This window comes from Podarcis tiliguerta (assembly GCF_965153285.1).
Source record: "Podarcis tiliguerta genome assembly, chromosome: Z".
Lineage (NCBI taxonomy): Eukaryota > Metazoa > Chordata > Lepidosauria > Squamata > Lacertidae > Podarcis > Podarcis tiliguerta.
In genome coordinates, this window is record NC_139553.1 from 38,034,115 (window position 1) to 38,056,152 (window position 22,038).

A 22,038-nucleotide genomic window follows, 5' to 3' on the forward strand; every position below is an offset into this window, starting at 1 on the left:
TGTTTTCCACAGCCTTTTCTTTAACCTTCTTTGGGGCCCTTAGAGTAGGGGAGGTGGTCCTGGAGCCTTTGAAAGCTGGAGGCTCACTGGGTTTGACGCTGCACGACGTGAGTGCTTCTCCGTCAGAAGTGCAAGTCAATATCAGAAGTTCCAAGACTGATCAGCTAGGGCGAGGAGCAGTTGTTTGCCTCCCGGCGACTGGGGTAGGAGGCCCTTGCCCAGTTAAGGATCTTAACAAATATTTGGCCTTGCGCCCGGCGGGGGAGGGCCCCCTATTTGTCCATAAGGATGGGCGTCCACTGGCGAGGCACTAGTTTGCTAAAGTGTTGCGCAAGGCGATTGCGGCATGTGGCCATCCGGCTTCGGAGTTTGCTCCTCACTCCTTCCGGATTGGCGCCGCAACAACGGCTGCACATTGGGGTCTATCCGTGAGACGGATCAAGGATATGGGTCGTTGGAGATCTGAAGCGTTCAGGGCTTATGTGCGGAAATGATGTGCCTGTGTGTAATTATGCTGTGTTTCAACCCTAGGTTTGCCCACCATCAGTATCTGGATTGTGGGGCACAGTATCGTGCACTGGGCTGCTGCCAGAGCTCGTCAGTCTGGATTGGGAGACAGTCTGGGCCTTCCGCAGCAAGTACAAGTGTCCTGGATTTCCAGAACGGGGATGCTGTGGAAGGAATTCTTACCACTTATGCACAGGCGCATTCTCCTGGATGGCCCCCCTACGGCGATTGTGGTGCAGCTGGGGGAGAATGATATGGTTTCATCTTCCTGTTACGCCCTGAGGGCCGCTATATTACAGGATTTAAGGGAGTTGGCGGCAATGGTGCCATCATCTAAAATCATTTGGTCACAATCGCTGCAGCGCCGTATTTGGCGGGGCAGTCCCTGCCCAGCTGCCACTGAGCGTGTGAGGAAGCGGATTAATTCCGCAGCAAGTAAATTGGTGGTTGGTCTGGGTGGCTGTGTGATTTCGCACCCTCGGATAACATTCAGGGCTGCTGAACTTTTTAGGGAAGATGGGGTTCATCTTTCCTCTGTTGGGAGTAATGTTTGGTTGGAGTCAGTGGTGGCTCAGTTGAGGGTGTGGTTGAGTTTGTGAGTGGTTGGCGGCGAGCGTAAGGGCTCTGGTGGCGGTTAGGCATTGGTTAAAATTGGTTGGTGGAGGGGTGTGGATTGGCTGTGCCTACCCCTCCAATGCTGCTGCTGCACGGGAATTCCGTTAAAGGAATTCAGGGGCTTACCATCCCCCTCGTCCAAACCCTTGGTGCAGGGTGCGGGCCAAGTAAGCTCCTGGGAGCAGGCAGGGATGGTACTGAGGGTCTGTGGCGCAGCTCCAGTAATCCCTGGGTCCTGTTCCTCCACACTGGCTCCCGCCGGAGTCCGGGAGTCAGTGCTGTCCCCAAGGCGGGGGGGGGGGGGGGACAGCTAGTCATAACCAATGCCTAAGCACCCACTCACAATTTGTATGATAATAAAGTTGTGGCCAAAATTATGCCAAAAACCTTAAACAAAAATAATGTGTGAAGTGTGAGTTATTGGGTTAGGGTGTTTTGGGGGACCTCAGCACGCAAAGCATGTTCTCAATAAAGGAGAGCACGTGTTGCGGATGGGGCCAGACAAAGCACCCAGGGTTACCAGGCAGGCTAGTTTCAAAGGGTTGAAACTTGATTGGCGGTTGGTGTTACTGGGGTAAATTTGATGTTGCAAATTTAGGGGTGGGATCAGGGCTTATTTAAGCAAGGTGCACAGCATTTCTCTTTCTCTTTCACTGTGGGCACCGGATCACCCGCCCGCCCTCCCTTGATTGGGCTTGCGCTTTGACCTTGCTATGCCTGTCTAGGGGTCGCCTGCATTGGTGCGGGGGCCTGTTAGGAATTTACCTTTTGGCTGATTAGTGTGTGCCAATTGGGTTTTGCTTACTGCGTAGCAAATCGTCAGAACTTGTAAGGTTGGCGGTTAGGCATTGGTTAAAATTGGTTGGTGGAGGGGTGTGGATTGGCTGTGCCTACCCCTCCAATGCTGCTGCTGCACAGGAATTCCGTTAAAGGAATTCAGGGGCTTACCACCCCCCTCGTCCAAACCCTTGGTGCAGGGTGCAGGCCGAGTAAGCTCCTGGGAGCAGGCAGGGATGGTACTGAGGGTCTGTGGCGCAGCTCCAGTAATCCCTGGGTCCTGTTCCTCCACACTGGCTCCCGCCGGAGTCCGGGAGTCAGTGCTGTCCCCAAGGCGGGGGGGGGGGGGGGACAGCTAGTCATAACCAATGCCTAAGCACCCACACACAATTTGTATGATAATAAAGTTGTGGCCAAAATTATGCCAAAAACCTTAAACAAAAATAATGTGTGAAGTGTGAGTTATTGGGTTAGGGTGTTTTGGGGGACCTCAGCACGCAAAGCATGTTCTCAATAAAGGAGAGCACGTGTTGCGGATGGGGCCAGACAAAGCACCCAGGGTTACCAGGCAGGCTAGTTTCAAAGGGTTGAAACTTGATTGGCGGTTGGTGTTACTGGGGTAAATTTGATGTTGCAAATTTAGGGGTGGGATCAGGGCTTATTTAAGCAAGGTGCACAGCATTTCTCTTTCTCTTTCACTGTGGGCACCGGATCACCCGCCCGCCCTCCCTTGATTGGGCTTGCGCTTTGACCTTGCTATGCCTGTCTAGGGGTCGCCTGCATTGGTGCGGGGGCCTGTTAGGAATTTACCTTTTGGCTGATTAGTGTGTGCCAATTGGGTTTTGCTTACTGCGTAGCAAATCGTCAGAACTTGTAAGGTTGGCGGTTAGGCATTGGTTAAAATTGGTTGGTGGAGGGGTGTGGATTGGCTGTGCCTACCCCTCCAATGCTGCTGCTGCACAGGAATTCCGTTAAAGGAATTCAGGGGCTTACCACCCCCCTCGTCCAAACCCTTGGTGCAGGGTGCAGGCCGAGTAAGCTCCTGGGAGCAGGCAGGGATGGTACTGAGGGTCTGTGGCGCAGCTCCAGTAATCCCTGGGTCCTGTTCCTCCACACTGGCTCCCGCCGGAGTCCGGGAGTCAGTGCTGTCCCCAAGGCGGGGGGGGGGGGGGACAGCTAGTCATAACCAATGCCTAAGCAACCACTCACAATTTGTATGATAATAAAGTTGTGGCCAAAATTATGCCAAAAACCTTAAACAAAAATAATGTGTGAAGTGTGACTTATTGGGTTAGGGTGTTTTGGGGGACCTCAGCACGCAACTGCTGACATCCAGCACCCCCTTCTCTGCTTCTCTTGAACTCTTTGACTGTAACCCTGTCCAATCTTTTTTCAAAGAGGGCCAGGTTTGTTGAAGTGAAGGGCTGTGAGGGCCACCGAAACAGCCAACCCAAGTTGTTAACCTTTTTTGGGGGGTTGAATTTGTTGACGGTTGTGTTTTTTTTTTTCCCCCTTCATGGATCACTGCCTTGCCGTGGCGAAGGGGCTTGAAGAACTCAGAGAAGCTATGAACTATGCCGAGCAGGGCACCCAAGATGAACAGGTCATAGTGGAGAGTTTTGACCAAACGTGATCCACCTGGAGCAGGAACCGGCAAGCCACTCCAGTATCCTTGCCAAGAAAACTCCATGGACAAAGACAACAGGCATATAAAAGATATGACGCTGGAAGATGAGCCCCTCAGGTCGGAAGGCGTCCAACATGCTACTGGGGAAGAAGCGGCTGGGCCAAAGCCGAAAGGACGCTCAGTTGCGGATATGCATGGAAGCGAAAGGAAAGTCCAATGCTGTAAAGAAAAATATTGCATGGGAAGCTGGAATGTAAGAACCATGAACCTTGGTAAGTTGGATGTGGTCAAAAATGAGATGGCAAGAATAAATATTGACATCCTGGGCATCAGTGAACTAAAATGGATGGGAATGGGCGAATTCAGTTCGGATGACCATCATATCTACTACTGTGGGCAAGAAACCCGCAAAAGAAATGGAGTGGCCCTCATAGTCAACAAAAGAGTGGTGAAAGCTGTACTGGGATGCAATCTCAAAAATGATAGAATGATTTCGATACGAATCCAAGGCAGACCCTTTAACATAACAATAATCCAAGTTTATGCACCAACTACTGGTGCTGAAGAAACTGAAATTGACCAATTCTATGAAGACTTACAAGACCTTATAGAAGTGACACCAAAGAAGGATGTTCTTTTCATTATAGGGGATTGGAATGCTAAAGTAGGGAATCAAGAGATAAAAGGAACAACTGGCAAATTTGGTCTTGGAATTCAAAACGAAGCAGGGCAAAGGCTAATAGAGTTCTGTCAAGAGAACAAGCTGGTCATCACAAACACTCTTTTCCAACAACACAAGAGACGACTCTACACATGGACATCACCAGATGGGCAGCATCGAAATCAGATTGATTATATTCTCTGCAGCCAAAGATGGAGAAGCTCTATACAGTCAGCAAAAACAAGACCTGGAGCTGACTGTGGCTCAGATCATCAGCTTCTTATAGCAAAATTCAAGCTTAAACTGAAGAGAGTAGGAAAAACCACTGGGCCGGTAAGATACAATCTAAACCAAATCCCTTATGAATACACAGTGGAAGTGAGGAACAGGTTTAAGGATTTAGATTTGCTGGACAGAGTACCTGAAGAATTATGGATGGAGGCTCGAAACATTATACAGGAGGCAGCAACGAAAACCATCCCAATGAAAAGGAAATGCAAGAAAGCAAAGTGGCTGTCCAATGAGGCCTTACAAATAGCGGGGGAGAGAAGGCAAGCAAAATGCGAGGGAGATAGAGAAAGATACAGGAAATTGAATGCAGAATTCCAAAAAATAACAAGGAGAGACAAGAAGGCCTTCCTAAATGAGCAATGCAAAGAAATAGAGGAAAACAACAGAATGGGAAGAACCAGAGATCCGTTCAAGAAAATTGGAGATATCAAAGGAACATTTCGTTCAAAGATTACCATAATAAAGGACAAAAGTGGTAAGGACCTAACAGAAGCAGAAGACATCAAGAAGAGGTGGCAAGAATACACAGAGGAATTATACCAGAAAGATATGGATGTCTCGTACACCCCAGGTAGTGTGGTTGCTGACCTTGAACCAGACATCCTGGAGAGTGAAGCCAAATGGGCCTTAGAAAGCATTGCAAATAACAAGGCCAATGGAAGTGATGGTATTCCAGCTGAACTATTTAAAATTTTAAAAGATGATGCTGTTAAGGTGCTACACTCAATATGCCAGCAAGTTTGGAAAACTCAGCAGTGGCCAGAGGATTGGAGAAGGTCAGTCTACATCCCAATCCCAAAGAAGGGCAGTGCTAAAGAATGCTCCAACTACCGCACAATTGCACTCATTTCACACGCTAGCAAGGTTATGCTTAAAATTCTTCAAGGAAGGCTCAAGCAGTATGTGGACCGAGAACTCCCAGAAGTGCAAGCTGGATTTAGAAGAGGCAGAGGAACCAGAGACCAAATTGCAAACATGCGCTGGATTATGGAGAAAGCTAGAGAGTTCCAGAAAGACATCTACTTCTGCTTCATTGACTATGCAAAAGCCTTTGACTGTGTCGACCACAGCAAACTATGGCAAGTTCTTAAAGAAATGGGAGTGCCTGATCACCTCATCTGTCTCCTGAGAAATCTCTATGTGGGACAAGAAGCTACAGTTAGAACTGGATATGGAACAACTGATTGGTTCAAAATTGGGAAAGGAGTACGACAAGGCTGTATTTTGTCTCCCTGCTTATTTAACTTATATGCAGAATTCATCATGCGAAAGGCTGGGCTGGATGAATCCCTAGCCAGAATTAAGATTGCTGGAAGAAATATCAACAACCTCAGATATGCAGATGACACAACCTTGATGGCAGAAAGTGAGGAGGAATTAAAAAACCTTTTATTGAGGGTGAAAGAGGAGAGTGCAAAATATGGTCTGAAGCTCAACATCAAAAAAACGAAGATCATGGCCACTGGTCCCATCACCTCCTGGCAAATAGAAGGGGAGGAAATGGAGGCAGTGAGAGATTTTACTTTCTTGGGCTCCATGATCACTGCAGATGGTGACAGCAGCCACGAAATTAAGAGACGCCTGCTTCTTGGGAGGAAAGCAATGACAAACCTAGACAGCATTTTAATAAGTAGAGACATCACCTTGCCAACAAAGGTCCGTATAGTAAAAGCTATGGTTTTCCCTGTAGTGATGTATGGAAGTGAGAGCTGGACCATAAAGAAGGCTGATCGCCGAAGAATTGACGCTTTTGAATTATGGTGCTGGAGGAGACTCTTGAGAGTCCCATGGACTGCAAGAAGATCAAACGCATCCATTCTTAAGGAAATCAGCCCTGAGTGCTCACTGGGAGGACAGATCGTGAAGCTGAGGCTCCAATACTTTGGCCATCTCATGAGAAGAGAAGACTCACTGGAAAAGACCCTGATGTTGGGAAAGATGGAGGGCACAAGGAGAAGGGGACGACAGAGGATGAGATGGTTAGACAGTGTTCTCGAAGCTACAAACATGAACATGACCAAACTGCGGGTGGCAGTGGAAGACAGGAGTGCCTGGCGTGCTCTGGTCCATGGGGTCACGAAGAGTCGGACACGACTGAACGACTAAACAACAACAACAACGTGTTTTTTTTAGGATTTTACCCCAGGAAATAAACTGCCACAGGGGCCAGATTAAACTGACCGGTGGGCTGGATTAGGCCCCCAAAATGGACTTTGAACATGCCTGATAAGTGCACGAAAAAGATGTAGTGTGTGCACCATTTCATGTTTTACTGGAAAACTTTAGGTCACTGTTAACTTCTGGGCAGGGCCTTGGGGGCAAATCCCCCCTTGAATCTGACTTATGACATCAGCACTGCCACTACAGAGTAACAGTGTCATCATAATTTCACCATGGCAACCAGCTGCTTCATTTACACTTATTTGAAAGGCAGGTCATTGAGTATTTATTTTATTTATTTATTTTTGTATGTAATATTTATTAGGTTTTCCATAACTGAACATGTGACCACTTTCTTTCTCTTGGAAATTGACTTGATGATCCACAGCCAGTTACCAAGCATCTAAGAATATAGAAAAGAGCATCTTGATCAGAGGTCAAGTGGGAACCTTGGCACCTCTTACTTAAGCTTTCAAGAAATATGTCTTCTTATGTCACAGATGGGTGATAGGAACCTCAATGAGCCTCCCCACGTATATGTCAATTCTCCAAGCATTAATATAAATGCTGCCTCTCAGAAATAAAGATCTGCTCATGATCAGATCTCAAAACACAATTCCTTTCTTTTCTCTCCTATTTATTCTGGAGTAAGTCACAACTAAGCCCACTAAAGTTAGTGACGCTTGACCAAGCTAAATCTTCTGTTAATGAGAAGTGAATTGGGCCATATACAGCTTCCTGTGCAAAGATAAGGCTTGCTTTCATTGGTTTGTTCATTTGTGCATTGCACTAGTGTTGTGTGGAGGGAAATGTAACCACTGGGCTGAAAAATGTCCCCCTCCTGGGTTTTTTTTCCAGTGTGGCCTTCACAGATATTGGCACAACTTTGTGTGTCTGTGTGTGTGTGTGTGTGTTTTGGCTGCTCAGCTGTGCTCACCATTGTGAGGGCTGAGGGGGTGATGGTGATGCCTCACCAGCTGCTGCCATTGTCCGTGGGTTGATTGTGATGTGACAAAAACATTTGGCTGCTGAGCGGGTATAAATGTGGACCAAGGCGCAAGCCTCGGCAGTTGCCCTCCCCAGAGAGAAATGGGCAGCTCGGTGGCAGTCAGCCCAGGTGGTCTCCTGCCCCGTGGCGGCAAGCTGGCAAGCGGAAGGAGGCAATTGCCTGGTGCTGGGATGCTGTGGCCCTGGTGGTCTCCTGCCCCGTGGTGGCAAGGTGGCAAGCGGAAGGAGGCAATTGCCTGGTGCTGGGATGCTGTGGCCCTGGTGGTCTCCTGCTCCGTGGTGGCAAGGTGGCAAGCGGAAGGAGGCAATCACCCGGTGCTGGAATGCTGTGGAGCAAGGAGAAGGCAAGTACAAAGTTTACTTGCTGGTGGGATCGCTACTTGAAGGTGACTGACACTCAGCTCTGAAGCTGGTTGATGTCTGGCAATGGACCTGGCGAGGCTGCAGCTGGTGGGTGGTTGTTGGAAGAGTTTGCATTAAGGCTAGTTTTGGCTGCTCAGCTGTGCTCACCATTGCGAGGCTACGCTGGCTGAGATGGAAGCAAAATGGTTTAGATGCCTTATTAACAGGCAGCCAGAGGAGGAATCTGGGGGGACGCTGTCGGGTGTTGGCCATCCCACTCACCTGTTTGCCTTTGCCTTACAGGGATGTTTGGAGCCAGTGAGGTTTTTCTCAAGTCCAGCCTTCAAAGTCATCAAGAGAACCGCAGGACATCCCTATTTACATCGGAGAAATGAAACGTGAAGTACTGGCAGTGAGGAATGGACAAGGCCTTGGCCATACTTGAGAGAAGGAGCTTTGAAGGGAGACTGCAGGTGGACATCTGCTGCATTGCAAGTGATGGGGCAGTGGGGAGAGAGAAGAAAATGAGGGAGGCAACATTAGGCCACATTAGGTGCACCATTGGAACTGCTATGAAGTTGCTTTAAACAGGAATGGCTTCCCCTGGGAACTGTAGGTGGTTAAGGGGACGGAGACTTGTTATGGTTGTTAAGGATTAGGATTAGGATTAGGGGTAGGGGCAGGGTAGGGGTAGGGGTAGGGGTAGGGGCAGGGGTAGAGGTAGGGTTCCCTTCTTGCAAGAGAACTCTGGGAATTGTAGTTATAGTTAAAGGTTAAGGGTTAGAGTTAGGGTTAGCGTCAGGGGAAGGGGTAGGGTTGGGGTTCCCTTGTCAGGGAACTCTGGGAATTGTAGCTCTAGTTAGGGGGCAGGGTTAGGGTTCCCTGCTTGCCAGGGAACTCTGGGAATTGTAGCTCTAGTTAAGGGTTAGAGTTAGGGTTAGCGTCAGGGGAAGGGGTAGGGTTGGGGTTCCCTTGTCAGGGAACTCTAAAATTGTAGCTCTAGTTAGGGGGGAGGGTTAGGGTTCCCTCCTTGCCAGGGAACTCTGGGAATTGTAGCTCTAGTTAAGGCTTAAGAGTTAAGGGTTAGCGTTAGGGTTAGCGTCACGGGAAGGGGTAGGGTTGGGGTTCCCTTGTCAGGGAACTCTGGGAATTGTAGCTCTAGTTAGGGGGCAGGGTTAGGGTTCCCTCCTTGCCAGGGAACTCTGGGAATTGTAGCTCTAGTTAAGGCTTAAGGGTTAGCGTTAGGGTTAGAGTTAGGGTTAGCGTCAGAGGTAGGGGTGGGGGTAGGGGTAGAGGTAGGGTTCCCTTCTTGGCAGGGAACAGGGGGTCCCCTAACAACTCTCGGCACCCTTTTCCAACTATAGCTCCCAGATTCTTTGGGGGAAAGAGGCCATGAGTGTTTAAAGCTACTTCATAGCGCTTTAAATGGTGTAGATGTGGCCCTAGCCTCCCTCACCCCACTGCCTTTTATTATTGTGGAATCGAAAGGATTTCCCCATTGAAATCTCTCTGAAACAAGAAACAGGAAGAAGAAAGACTTTGTTTCTCATGCCATTTTGGAATGTCGTAACTTGAAATGCCAATAAAGGTATTTTTATTGTATTGTGTTGTATAGTGTTGTGATTAACATGGGAAGTAGAGTGGTAAAATACGTTTGTCTTTCTCCATGTGTTTATAGTATCCATATTGCTATTTGGAATACTCGAAATAGGAGGGGGGCCCCTCAGCTGCACACCCACCTCCCTTCATTCTCCCTCCCCCACCTGCTCAGCAGCTTCCCTGCCTGCTATCTTCCCTGCATCACCCCACTGGCATTGCATCCTCGCCCCCCAGCCCTCCCCAAACTTGCTGCGCCCCAAGGCGTTTTGCACTCGCCTGAACCCTTGTGGGGAACGGGGCAGGGTACAATGGGAATGGGCGGGGTGACCAGGCTGCTTAAACCACACCCCTTTTCCAATGGAAGCCCCATGGGGGGTGGGCCCTCTGAGAGAAAACAACAGAACAGAACAAAGAAGACGGAAGTGGCGCACAGTTCCTTCTGTTCCCTCGCTTCCAAAGAATGGAATGTCAACACACAGAGCATGTGATCCAGTATAGACACACACTCTGCAGCACGGGAGAGAATGAAACTGCTGACATCCAGCACCCCCTTCTCTGCTTCTCTTGAAGTCTTTGACTGTAACCCTGTCCAATCTTTTTTCAAAGAGGGCCAGGTTTGTTGAAGTGAAGGGCTGTGAGGGCCACCGAAACAGCCAACCCAAGTTGTTAACCGTTTTTGGAGGGTTGAATTTGTTGACGGTTGTTTTTTTTTTTTAGGATTTTACCCCAGGAAATAAATAAACTGCCACAGGGGCCGGATTAAACTGACCGGTGGGCTGGATTAGGCCCCCAAAATGGACTTTGAACATGCCTGATAAGTGCACGAAAAAGATGTAGTGTGTGCACCATTTCATGTTTTACTGGAAAACTTTAGATCACTGTTAACTGGTGGGCAGGGCCTTGGGGGCAAATCCCCCCTTGAATCTGACTTATGACTTCAGCACTGCCACTACAGAGTAACAGTGTCATCATAATTTCACCATGGCAACCAGCTGCTTCATTTACACTTATTTGAAAGGCAGGTCATTGAGTATTTATTTTATTTATTTATTTTTGTATGTAATATTTATTAGGTTTTCCATAACTGAACATGTGACCACTTTCTTTCCCTTGGAAATTGACTTGATGATCCACAGTCAGTTACCAAGCATCTAAGAATATAGAAAAGAGCATCTTGATCAGAGGTCAAGTGGGAACCTTGGCACCTCTTACTTAAGCTTTCAAGAAATATGTCTTCTTATGTCACAGATGGGTGATAGCAACCTCAATGAGCCTCCCCACGTAAATGTCAATTGCGCGTGTAGGTCCCCAGGCCACCCCTCAAATAACTTCACACATAACACGAAATTTAGTTTTGGTTTTTGGGCACTATTTTGGCCACAACTTTATTAAAATACAAAATCAGTGAGTGGTTGTTTAGACATTGGTTATGACTATCTGTCCCCCCGCCTGGGACAGAACTGGCATCCCGAGGTTCGATCGGTAGCCAGTAGAAGAGAAAGTCAAACTGGGGGGTCACCTGAGCTAAGCGTCGGACCCACGCCGCTCTCCCCAGCAGCTCCCCGAAATCTTGCCTGCCCGGTCCTATAACAAGGATTCCCATAACAGGGATTGGGCGGCCCTGGTCCCATAACAGGGATTGGACGAAATCATGGCAAGCCCCAGGATTCCTTTAACGGAATTCCCTTCATCGCAATAGGAGGTGCAGGCACCGCCTGTTCAGCCCCTCCACCACCAGCATATTATAACCAATGCCTAACCGCAACCTTACAAGTTGTGACGAATTGCAGAGTAGTAGGCAAAAACCAAATGGCACAGCCAATCACCAAATGGCAAAATTCGTACTAGGCCCCTGCGCCAAGGCAGACGACCCCATGACAGGCAAAGCAAGGTCAACCGGAAAAGAGGGCGGGTGGGCGGGTGATCCGATGCACTCTGCAAAGAGAAAGAGAAACCAGAGTGCACCAATATTTAAAGACTATGGTCCCACCCACTCAATTTGCAACATACAATTTGCCCCAGCAAACCGGTTATCCAATCACAGATGCCAGGCAATAGGGGTAGGGGCAGGGTAGGGGTAGGGTTCCCTTCTTGCCAGAGAACTCTGGGAATTGTAGCTCTAGTTAAGGGTTAAGGGTTAGAGTTAGGGTTAGCATCAGGGGAAGGGGTAGGGTTGGGGTTCCCTTGTCAGGGAACTCTAAAATTGTAGCTCTAGTTAGGGGGCAGGGTTAGGGTTCCCTCCTTGCCAGGGAACTCTGGGAATTGTAGCTCTAGTTAAGGGTTAAGGGTTAGCGTTAGGGTTAGCGTCAGGGGAAGGGGTAGGGTTGGGGTTCCCTTGTCAGGGAACTCTGGGAATTGTAGCTCTAGTTAGGGGGCAGGGTTAGGGTTCCCTCCTTGCCAGGGAACTCTGGGAATTGTAGCTCTAGTTAAGGCTTAAGGGTTAGCATTAGGGTTAGAGTTAGGGTTAGCGTCAGAGGTAGGGGTGGTGGTAGGGGTAGAAGTAGGGTTCCCTTCTTGGCAGGGAACAGGGGGTCCCCTAACAACTCTCGGCACCCTTTTCCAACTATAGCTCCCAGATTCTTTGGGGGGGAAGCCATGAGTGTTTAAAGCGACTTCATAGCGCTTTAAATGGTGTGGATGTGGCCCCGGCCTCCCTCACCCCACTGCCTCTTATTCATGAAGAATCAAAAGGATTTCCCCATTCAAATCTCTCAGAAACAGGAAGAAGAAAGACTTTGTTTCCCATTCCATTTTGAAATGTCTTAACTTGAAATGCCAATAAAAATATTTGTATTTGTATTGTATTGTATTGTATTGTATTGTATTGTATTGTATTGTATTGTATTGTATTATGATTAACATGGAAGTGGAATGGTACACTGTTAATGAGGCGGACTCGATACTTCTGTAAACTGGCACGCCCCTTCTTGTGGGCGTGGAAGGAGGGACTTGCGACCGGACAAGCGACTTTATAAGATGTTTTTCCTGATGAAGATGTTCCTGATCTTGGGTTACCCCACTTGCTAGTGTGTATAATAAAAAGGTTTCCTAATTGACCCATTTTGTCCAGATCACTTTATTTAAAAGGATCCAGAGACCTTAAATCTAAGGAACCAGTTTATGTCTCACAAAGGGCAAAATAAATAAATAATACCAATCCCTTAACTTCCAAAACAAGCGGTCTTGCAGTACTGTAAAAATTAACAACTTTTTGGGAAAACTTTTCAAAAATGGGTCAGGGGGCCTTGGTGGGTGCTAAGGAGGGTATCTTAGGGTGCCATGGAGTCCACATGCCACACGTGTCACAAGGGAGGGGGCTCCTCTGTCATCATTTGTTTATTAATAAATGCCCCCCCCCTTGAGGCCTTATTTCCTCAGCCTTGTCTATAGATGGTCTCCTGTGATGTCCCAAACAGACATAGCAGCTGAGGGGAAAGAAGCAGTTTCTTATTCTAGAATTTCAAACACAGGAGGGAAGGAGGGGGACATTTTTCAGCCCAGTGGTTGCATTTCCCTCCACACAACACTAGTCAAATGCACAAATGAACAGAGCAATGAATTAAGCCTTATCTTTGCACAGGAAGCTGTTCAAGGAATGACATGCAGAGAGGAAGCACCAAACCCAATTAAACTTATTAAGAAATAGCTTATCGAACCCCCTGAAATGCAGGGAACTCAGCTGAAATTTCGGAAACGTTTGTATTGCTACATGTGTTTATAGTATCCATAATGCTATTCAGAATACTCGAAAGGGGGGGGTGTCAGCTGGACACCCACCTCCCTTCATTTTTTGGGGGGGTGTCTCTTTCCTTCCCCCACCTGCCCAGCAGCTTCCCTGCCTGCTATCTCCCACTCCATCATCCCACTGGCATTGCATCCTTCCCCTGCCCCCCCCCCAGCTTGCTGCGCCCCAAGGCGTTTTGCACTCACCTGAACCCTTGTGGGGAACGTGGCAGGGCACAATGGGAAGGGGCGGGGTGACCGGGCTACTTAAACAACACCCCTTTTCTAACAGAAGCAGCATGGGGGGTGGTCCTCTGAGAGAGAACAACAGAACAGAACAAAGAAGACGGAAGTGGCGCACAGTTCCTTCTGTTCCCTCGCTTCCAAAGAATGGAATGTCAACACACAGAGCATGTGATCCAGTAGTCACAGACACTCTGCAGCAGGGGAGAGAATGAGGCTCCTGACATCCAGCACCCCCTTCTCTGCTTCTCTTGAACTCTTTGACTTTAACTCTTCAGTGGTGTCCAAACTTTTTTCAAAGAGAGGCAGATTTGATGAAGTGAAGGGCCGTGAGGGCCGACCAAAGGGCCAACCAAAGTTGTTAACCTTTCTTTAGGATTGAAGTTGTTGAGGTTTTTTAGGATTTTACCCCAGGAAATAAATTGCCATGGGGGCCGGATTAAACCGGCCGGCTGGCTAGATTAGGCCCCCGAAATGGACTTTGGACATGCCTGGTCTAAGTACTGTAGGGGTTGGGTCAAATGGGGCAGTTTTTGCATAGCCCCAGGGGCAGGGACCAATCTTTCACCTCTTCGTTACCTCCCCTCCTTTCACTCCCCTCCATTCTGTACATATGTGCCAACTCCTTTGCGCTGAGATGTCTTCCACCCTCTCAATATATATTTAGCAGGGGGCTCAGCCTTCCCTATATTGAAGGGGCAGAGGAGGCGAAGCGAGTGTTGAGCCACATGTGGTGCAACATCAGTGGCAGGCTCCTCCTGAGTGTGAGAGAGGAGGAGCCACATAGATGACACTGGGTCCCCCAGTCTTGGGCTGAAGCCAGTGCCTCCTACAAGAGATTATGTTGCATTGGACAAGGAAACAAGCCATGGCGTGATAGACTGAGTATAACACCAAAACTACTCAATAGGCTAGTAGGATGGACACTTGGCACCACAAATGTCGCCTCCTAGGCACTGCACACTTGACCTCATAGGTGCCCCCACCAGGTCTAGGTTCTACCAGCCTCCATTGGCTGGAGTTATTAGGCACGGATGGGCGAGGGAATGTCAGCTACGAGCTAAATAGATGCCATAGTCTTAGCCTTCAAAAATGTTTTAAATGTAAAATATCTCTTTGTTCTCGTCAAAAGAATGCTTTTAATATGATAATAGTGACACCACTGCTCAATTTGCCTCTTTCCTGTTGAAAATTCCAACAGATCTGAATGCATCCTTTTTATTATACCTGTTAAAATGATTTATTGTAAGGAAATGAAATGTTAATGATTGGTATAAAGATGCAATTTTATGCAGGCATACAATAGTGTAATGTAGATATCTTCAAATGTCAACCAAGGACTAGGGAACGGGAATAGATAGACATATGATAGATAATTGTTTGTTTTCCCCCTCCCCATTATTGTGAGCTGACAGAGTTTGTGTCTTTTGTTAAAAAAAAAAGTTTTACTGTTGAAATGTTATATTTTTACAATTTTAAGGTGATGACTGATTAACACAAGCCTAAAATTGGTGCTGATTTTGTTTGTAAAGTTCAAACTTTGTTTGGCTGACTTTTGAAGTATGATGTTGCATCCCAGGTTGAGGGACCTGAAAAACCTAGGTCTTCAAAGCCAATTGCAATGTAGCCAATGACAAAGTGTAGCACAGGCAGACTTGAGACTGCTTTTATTCTATTAAAACTTCCCCCCAAAGGAGCCCAGGGTGGGAAACAACAAATAAAACATCTAAAAAAATATTTTTAAACAATTCCAATACAGATGCAGGCTAGGAGAGAGCCCTACATAAAGGCTTGTTGGACGAGGAAGGTCTTCAGTGGACGCCAGAAATACAAGCAGATATTTCTCCCATTTAAGGGGAGGGAGTGCCAAAGCGTTGGAGCTGTGCCACAAAAAACCTGGTTTCTATACTGTGCAGACTGGACTTTCCTGATAAGATAGTACCTCCAGGAAGCCCCTCTACTGCACAGCACAGTGATCAATTGGGTGTATAAAGAGTGAGACAATCTGTTAGGTATCCTGGTTTCAAACAGAAGAGGGCTCTGCCCACCAGTGCACCTTGAACTTAGCTCCATAGTAAGAATCTAAAAAAGAATATATCTCTGAAAACATTCTGAGTCTGGGAATTCATTTTCAGTAACGAAACTGAACAGAGCTTACAGGGCTTCCACACAGAATTCTGTTCCTGATTAGCTTTCTTCAAACAGCCCAATTTAGGTTGGGAAACTCATTTGGTTGTTGCTATTATTAAACAACTGGAAATTGGAAACCCTTGCTGATGTACTGTGAATCATGTACAGATCCACAAGAAAATCCCAATCCATTTTCTGCCAGCCCTTGATCATAGGGACAGGACAGAATCATAAAGCAGAGAGACCAGCTGAGGCTAGTGTCAGAATTGCACTCCAGGCAGAGAAGAGAGGTTCAGGGGTGAAAGTAGGCAGCAGGGCTAATGAGAATTGTTTAAAGAAGAATGAATGCTGAGCAGATGAGAAAAGAAAGCCAAAAACCCCCTAGCATTTTACCACCTCACCAGCCTACAGTGTGCGCTCTTTGCCAGAACTACCCAGTAACAAAAGCTTGACATTTGCTATTTCTGTGCAAATCATACAAAATGTGCACACTGATAAAATTGTTATCCCTGTTTGCCAAAGCCATATACAATACTTTCCCCGCCACACACTCACAATCTTTTTTTTTTAAAAAAAGGATGAAGATCTACTGTATATTTTGGAAAGTTATTTGTTCACTATGCATTTGGACACCTCGTAAGAGATTGCAACCAAATTTTGCACCATGGCTCCTGGGTTCAAGGAGCAGGTTTACATCTGCTAGGATACAACTGGATATCATTTTGAATCAAGATGGTAGACTGAACCTTTCAAAACTGCACTGATGTTTTGGTTTCTTAGAATTTCTAGACAATGCCAGGTATAAGGCCTCTTAGCACTGAATAGTATGGAATTAAAAATATTCCTTTCTCTCTCTCTGTTGTTTTCCCCTAGCAGTACTGACTTCTCACACTCCCCCCTTTTTAACTGTAGCATAAAAGGATGATGGTTAGAGTGCCATTCTTGCGAAGCGTATTGTATCAGTTGGCATCTGGAGAGGAAAAGATTAGCGAGAACATTGTTGGTATAGGCTCTGCTCTTGAAGTAGTACTGGAGAGCCCTCGTTCCTGAGGCGAGTCTTGTGCGAAGTTCATGGTCAGTGCTTCCAAGAAGCAAATTAAACTCTATAGAGTACAAACATTGTTTTGTAAAGATTGGGAGAGATGCCTCTCAGTCGCTTACATTTGTTGGACGGGGAGTACAAAGTGGTCATTAACCAAGGGAATGGATTAAACTACATAGGTAGAAAATACAGATGGAAAACTAACACTGCCAAAAAATTACCATATTTTTCGCTCTATAACACGCACCCGACCATAACACTCACGTAGTTTTTAGAGGAGGAAAATCCATAGGCATGCCACCCGTAGGCAGTTCCTCCATAACACGCACAGACATTTCCCCTTACTTTCTGGGGGGGGGGGGGAGTGAGTGTTATGGTGCAAAAAATATGGTATCTCATTTTGCGTCGTCCCCCCCTGACCATTCCCTATCAGTTAATGAGAAAAGAAATTGCATTAGAAAAATATCAAGAGGGAGGGAGACAAAATCAGCGAGATTCTCTTAGATGGGACACAGAGTTTTTATTGTGTGTCCTTTCTTTTAGGATGCTTGAGTGGTGTTTTTGAACTTTGTAGGAAAAGATGGATTAAAAATATAATGAACTACAGTGGAGAACATGTGTAGAGAGTTGGAGATGGAAGGGAGATGTCACTACATCTCCACCTGCTACTCCCCACTTTTCTTTGCCAGAAAGGTGAAACATAACTAAGTAGTGTTAACACTAGACAGCACCTGCTATTGACCAGGGATATGAGCGTTTGAATCCTTGCTCAACCATGAAGGTTGCTGGGTTGCTGTGGGCCAGGTGCATTTCCCATCATCCCCGAGCACTAGCTTTCTGTCTGGGTCTGATGGAAGCTGGAGCCCAGCAGCAACTGGCAGGCACCCTGTTTAACCCTGGTATACATTTTGCTCTGAGATGGAGAAGAAGGAGGGGGAAGTGCGAAATCTGAATGCAACAACCAAGTTAGTTGCATAATTAAATATCCAATTTCCTCTGTTCTGGCACCCACTATCCTTTCTCTGTTGCAGATTATGACACCATCAAAATAACCTTGGATTTTAATTATGATGTACAGAATTCATGATAGAATTAGATTTTTTTTTAGTGCCAAAGGCTGAAAAAAGGTTCCTTCCAACATGTGAAGACTTTGTAGCATTATGTCTAATGGGGTGTGTGTGTGTGCTTAGGAGGGAGCTCACAGCTGATCATGTGAGCAGGAAATCAAGAAGAATCGTTTAATTTAATCTGCTTATGTTTTCCTCCAGCACTGGACACAGCTGAAAGCCTATATCCCTTTCGGTTTATCCTCCTATGTGTGTTGTCACACGAGGATCCAGAACTTTACTAGTAGGTTATGTGCTGTGATTTATTTATGTAGTCACTTCTAATAGTGAGAGGCTGAAAGCTGTCTATTTCAATGTTTATTGCACCCCTCAGCATCAAATTCCTAACAATAAATATACTAAATTGCTACTGGAGGTGGAGGGTGGATACACAGGGTAAATACTATGGCACATCAAGGATATATAAATGAGGGATGGGGAGAAATTGGATTTGGTTCGTTTCTAAAGACAAATCTATCAAATTTGCATGTTCTGAAGCAACCTGAGAATAATAGAGAATCCCTCTATTTCCTAATACGAGCACAATGGTTTTTTGGTAGTGTTTCCTCACCCACCCCAAAGAGGTGTGTCACAGTCCAGTGCTCCAGCCAGCCTTGTAGTGTTGTCCATGCCTCTAAAGTTGTGGTCATATAAGAGATGGGGATGACGTCCTCTGATTTACTTATAGGATATCCACATCTACATATTGCCAAGTAATATGTAGTGCATCAGCAAGAATCCAGGATGAAAGGTGCAAATCTAGAAGTAATTGCTATAATAAAAAATAAAAACGCAAACATTCCACCCTAGTGCTCAGCTGACCTGTATCGGGTCACCTGAGTCTGAGTCTAGTCTGCTGTCTAGGAGCTAATGGTGGACAGACAATTTCAAGAATCTCCTCGGACAGGACATCTAAAAGCAATTCCAATACAGATGCAGTCTGCGGAAGATCTCAACTTTAAAAGGTTTGTTGAAAGAGGAATGTCTATAGTAGGAGCTAAAAACACAAGAAACACAGTGCATAGGAGCGAACTCTTAGGGGACGATACACAGGCTAAAGGCTATGGCACATCAAGGATATATATATGAGGGATGGGGAGAAATTGGATTTGGTTCGTTTCTAAAGACAAATCTATCAAACACACCCAATATATGAGGAGGCTGCTGCCCCCAAGTTGATGAGCATTGCCATTCAAATGATCTGTGTGTGCCATGACCTGTGATCAATATGTGGAGTAGGGCTTACCTCCCCCTCCCCCATATTTTATTCAAGTTGGCAGGGAATTCCCAAAAGTAGGGTGCCCCAGTGCTAAAAATCAAAATCCTATGTTGTGCAGACTGGCCCTCCTGATAAAATGCCTTGCCTGCAGAATGCAATGACCAATTGCGTATGTAGGGGATAATTTTTCAGGTAACCTTACCTATGGTAGGATTTACTTTCAACCAGGATTTTAGACCTGATTCAGTCATGGATGTGGTATGTTCCTGATGAAAGCATTAACCATGGTTAACATCATTGTGAAGAGAAAAAGGGAACTCTATGCAGGAGACAAGAGAGAATGGGGAGATGGAGCATGCAATCCCATTCACGTACGAGTGAAAGCTACAAATCTGACACACACTCCCTTTTATTTTTACTTTCGAGGGGAGCAGAGTATAGGTGTGTTTGTTTTTTAAAGACTTCACTCCATATAGAAAGGATTGTTTCCCTAAGTCTTTAAAAGTGTCCAAGCTGTCTTTGCCAGCACTTGCTTGCTGCTGCTAAATCCTCTTGCATTATGAGGTTTATACAACGCCATATCACCACCTTGCTCTAAACAGCTGAAGATTGCATTATAATATACAGCATCCAATCATATATAGGTGAATGTGAGTAGTAAAACCCAGGCCTCATAAACCGTCTCTGTCTCGGCACCTGTGCTGCATGTTAATATCATCTCTTCACTTCCCTCTATCATTAAATCTGACAGACCAAATTTTATTCCCGTTTGCCAGGGTGTTAGGATGACTGCCCGCTAAATATGAACCTTAAGCGAAGATGACTTCACCTTGGTACTGTACTTTCTTTGCTTCAATTAACTTTAGCACTTTACCCTGCTTCAATTAACTTGGTGGTGTCTGGCTTCATATTAACACCAGCTCTTCGGTTGAAGGCAAGAAACTTAGATTGGTGGTGGCGGGTGCACAATGGGACAAAAATGAGTTCAGAAAAATGTCTTTGATGACTGAAGTGTCCAATTAAATGATAATTAAGCTATATTTGGGGTAAGGATCTCATTTTAAAATCCCTACATGAAAGTACACACTTGGTGGTTAGGTTTCTGTATCCTTTCTGCCCACAGAAATGCATATAGCCCCCATCTACTCCATTTATTTAAAGCAGTATCATACCAGTTTAAACAGCCGTGACTTCCCCAAAGGATTCTGGGAAGCGTAGTTTGTTATAGGGTACTGAGAGTTTCTAGGAAACCTCCATTTCCCTCACAGAGCTACAATGCTCGGAGTAGTTTAACAATCAAACTCTCTGCCGAGACAACTCTATGAATTGTAGCTCTCTGAAGGCAATAGGAGTCACCTATTTGTTTATTCATTCATTCATTCATTCATTCATTCATTTGTTTATGTATTTGATCCCTTCATGTGAGGATTGCAGGGTGGTTTACAATATAAAAAGCACAAAAATGCATAACCCCTCCCCCCGCAAGCAATTTAAAAGGCCACAGATGGCTTAATTAGCCTAAGGCCTGGGAGAAGAGGAATGTTTTTGCCCGGTGTTTTGTAAGGGAGGTGCCAGGCAAGCCTCCATGGGGAGAGCATTCCACAACCAGAAAAGGCCCGTTCTCCAGTCTTCTCCCAGAGGAAGCACACAAAGAAGAGCCTCGGATAATAATAAATAATAATTTTTTTTTTTATTTATATCCCGCCCTCCCCAGCCGAAGCCAGTCTCAGAGCGGCTAACAACAATAAAATAATACAGCATCCTAAAATCAATTCATTATAAAATCAGCACAAATAAAATTAATGGCAAACATTGGGCTAGAGTTCTGTGAGGATTACCAAAGGAGGGGGTCAGACTGTGCCTTGGCCAAAGGCCTGGTGTAACAGCTCTGTCTTGCAGGTCCTGCGGAAAGTCCCGCAGGGCCCTAGTCTCTTGTGACAGAGCGTTCCACCAGATCGGAGCCACAGCCGAAAAAGCCCTGGCTCTGGTTGAGGCCAGCCTAACCTCTCTGTGGCCCGGGACCTCCAGGATGTTTTTGTTTGAAGACTGTAAGGTCCTCAGTGGGACATACCAGGAGAGGCGGTCCCGTAGGTACGTGGGTCCTAGGCCATACAGAGCTTTAAAGGTTAAATCCAGCACCTTAAACCTGATTCTGTACCCTACCAGGTGCCATTGCAGCTGGTATAGTACTGGGTGAATGTGATCCCGCGACGAGGACCTTGTAAGGAGTCTCGCCGCGGCATTCTGCACCCGCTGGAGTTTCTGGGTCAGTCTCAAGGGCAGCCCCACGTAGAGCGAGTTACAATAATCCAGTCTGGAGGTGACCATCACGTGGATCACAGTGGCTAGGTCAGGGGGAGAGAGGTAAGGAGCCAACTGCTTAGCTTGGCAGAGATGAAAAAATGCCGCCTTTGTTATAACTGCAATCTGTGCTTCCATGGAAAGGGATGATGATCACAAGGTCCAGGTCTGTTCATCATATTGGGAGAGGCAGTCTTTTGACAACTTAACAACTATCAGCACAAGTCTAAAAGAACTTAATGAAGTTAAGTTATGGTTTAGTTTCTTTAGGTTGTTTGATGAATAAAAATAATGCCCTTTATGATTGAGTATGAATATGTATTCAGTAAATGTTTGCCTTAAAAACAAAACAAAATCCCTCGGTGCACATCATAATAAAATGCACTACACAAACCTAAGTCCAGTTTATTTTGTAAAACATTCATGTTTCTGGGCTAGCTCTACCAGAATGACAACTATGAGTCCTACAACAGCTGGTCCTGGTTTCTCTGCCAGGCCTATTTTTACCTAACCTATGAGAATGGGGCCCTGACGGAATACAGCTACAAAGACTGTTTCTGTTGCTAAATGTACCTAGAGATCATTTAGCTCTGAGTCCTGCAAGATCTGGTCCCTGCCTGGATAATTTTCACTTGGAAGTGCCAGCCCTATCATTAGGCAGAATGATGCAATTGCCCATGGCAAAAG

At 46.2% G+C, this 22,038-nt stretch overlaps 1 long non-coding RNA gene across 1 annotated transcript in view; it reads right to left on the reverse strand.

The window, feature by feature from the left end:
• LOC310668948 overlaps positions 1–13,611 on the reverse strand; it is a 31,433-nt gene extending 17,822 nt beyond the window's left edge. Inside the window, exon 1 of the long non-coding RNA XR_014506921.1 lies at positions 13,518–13,611. This is a non-coding gene — a long non-coding RNA (uncharacterized lncRNA). The remainder of the gene's footprint in view (positions 1–13,517) is intronic.
• Between the last annotated feature and the right edge of the window lie 8,427 nt (positions 13,612–22,038).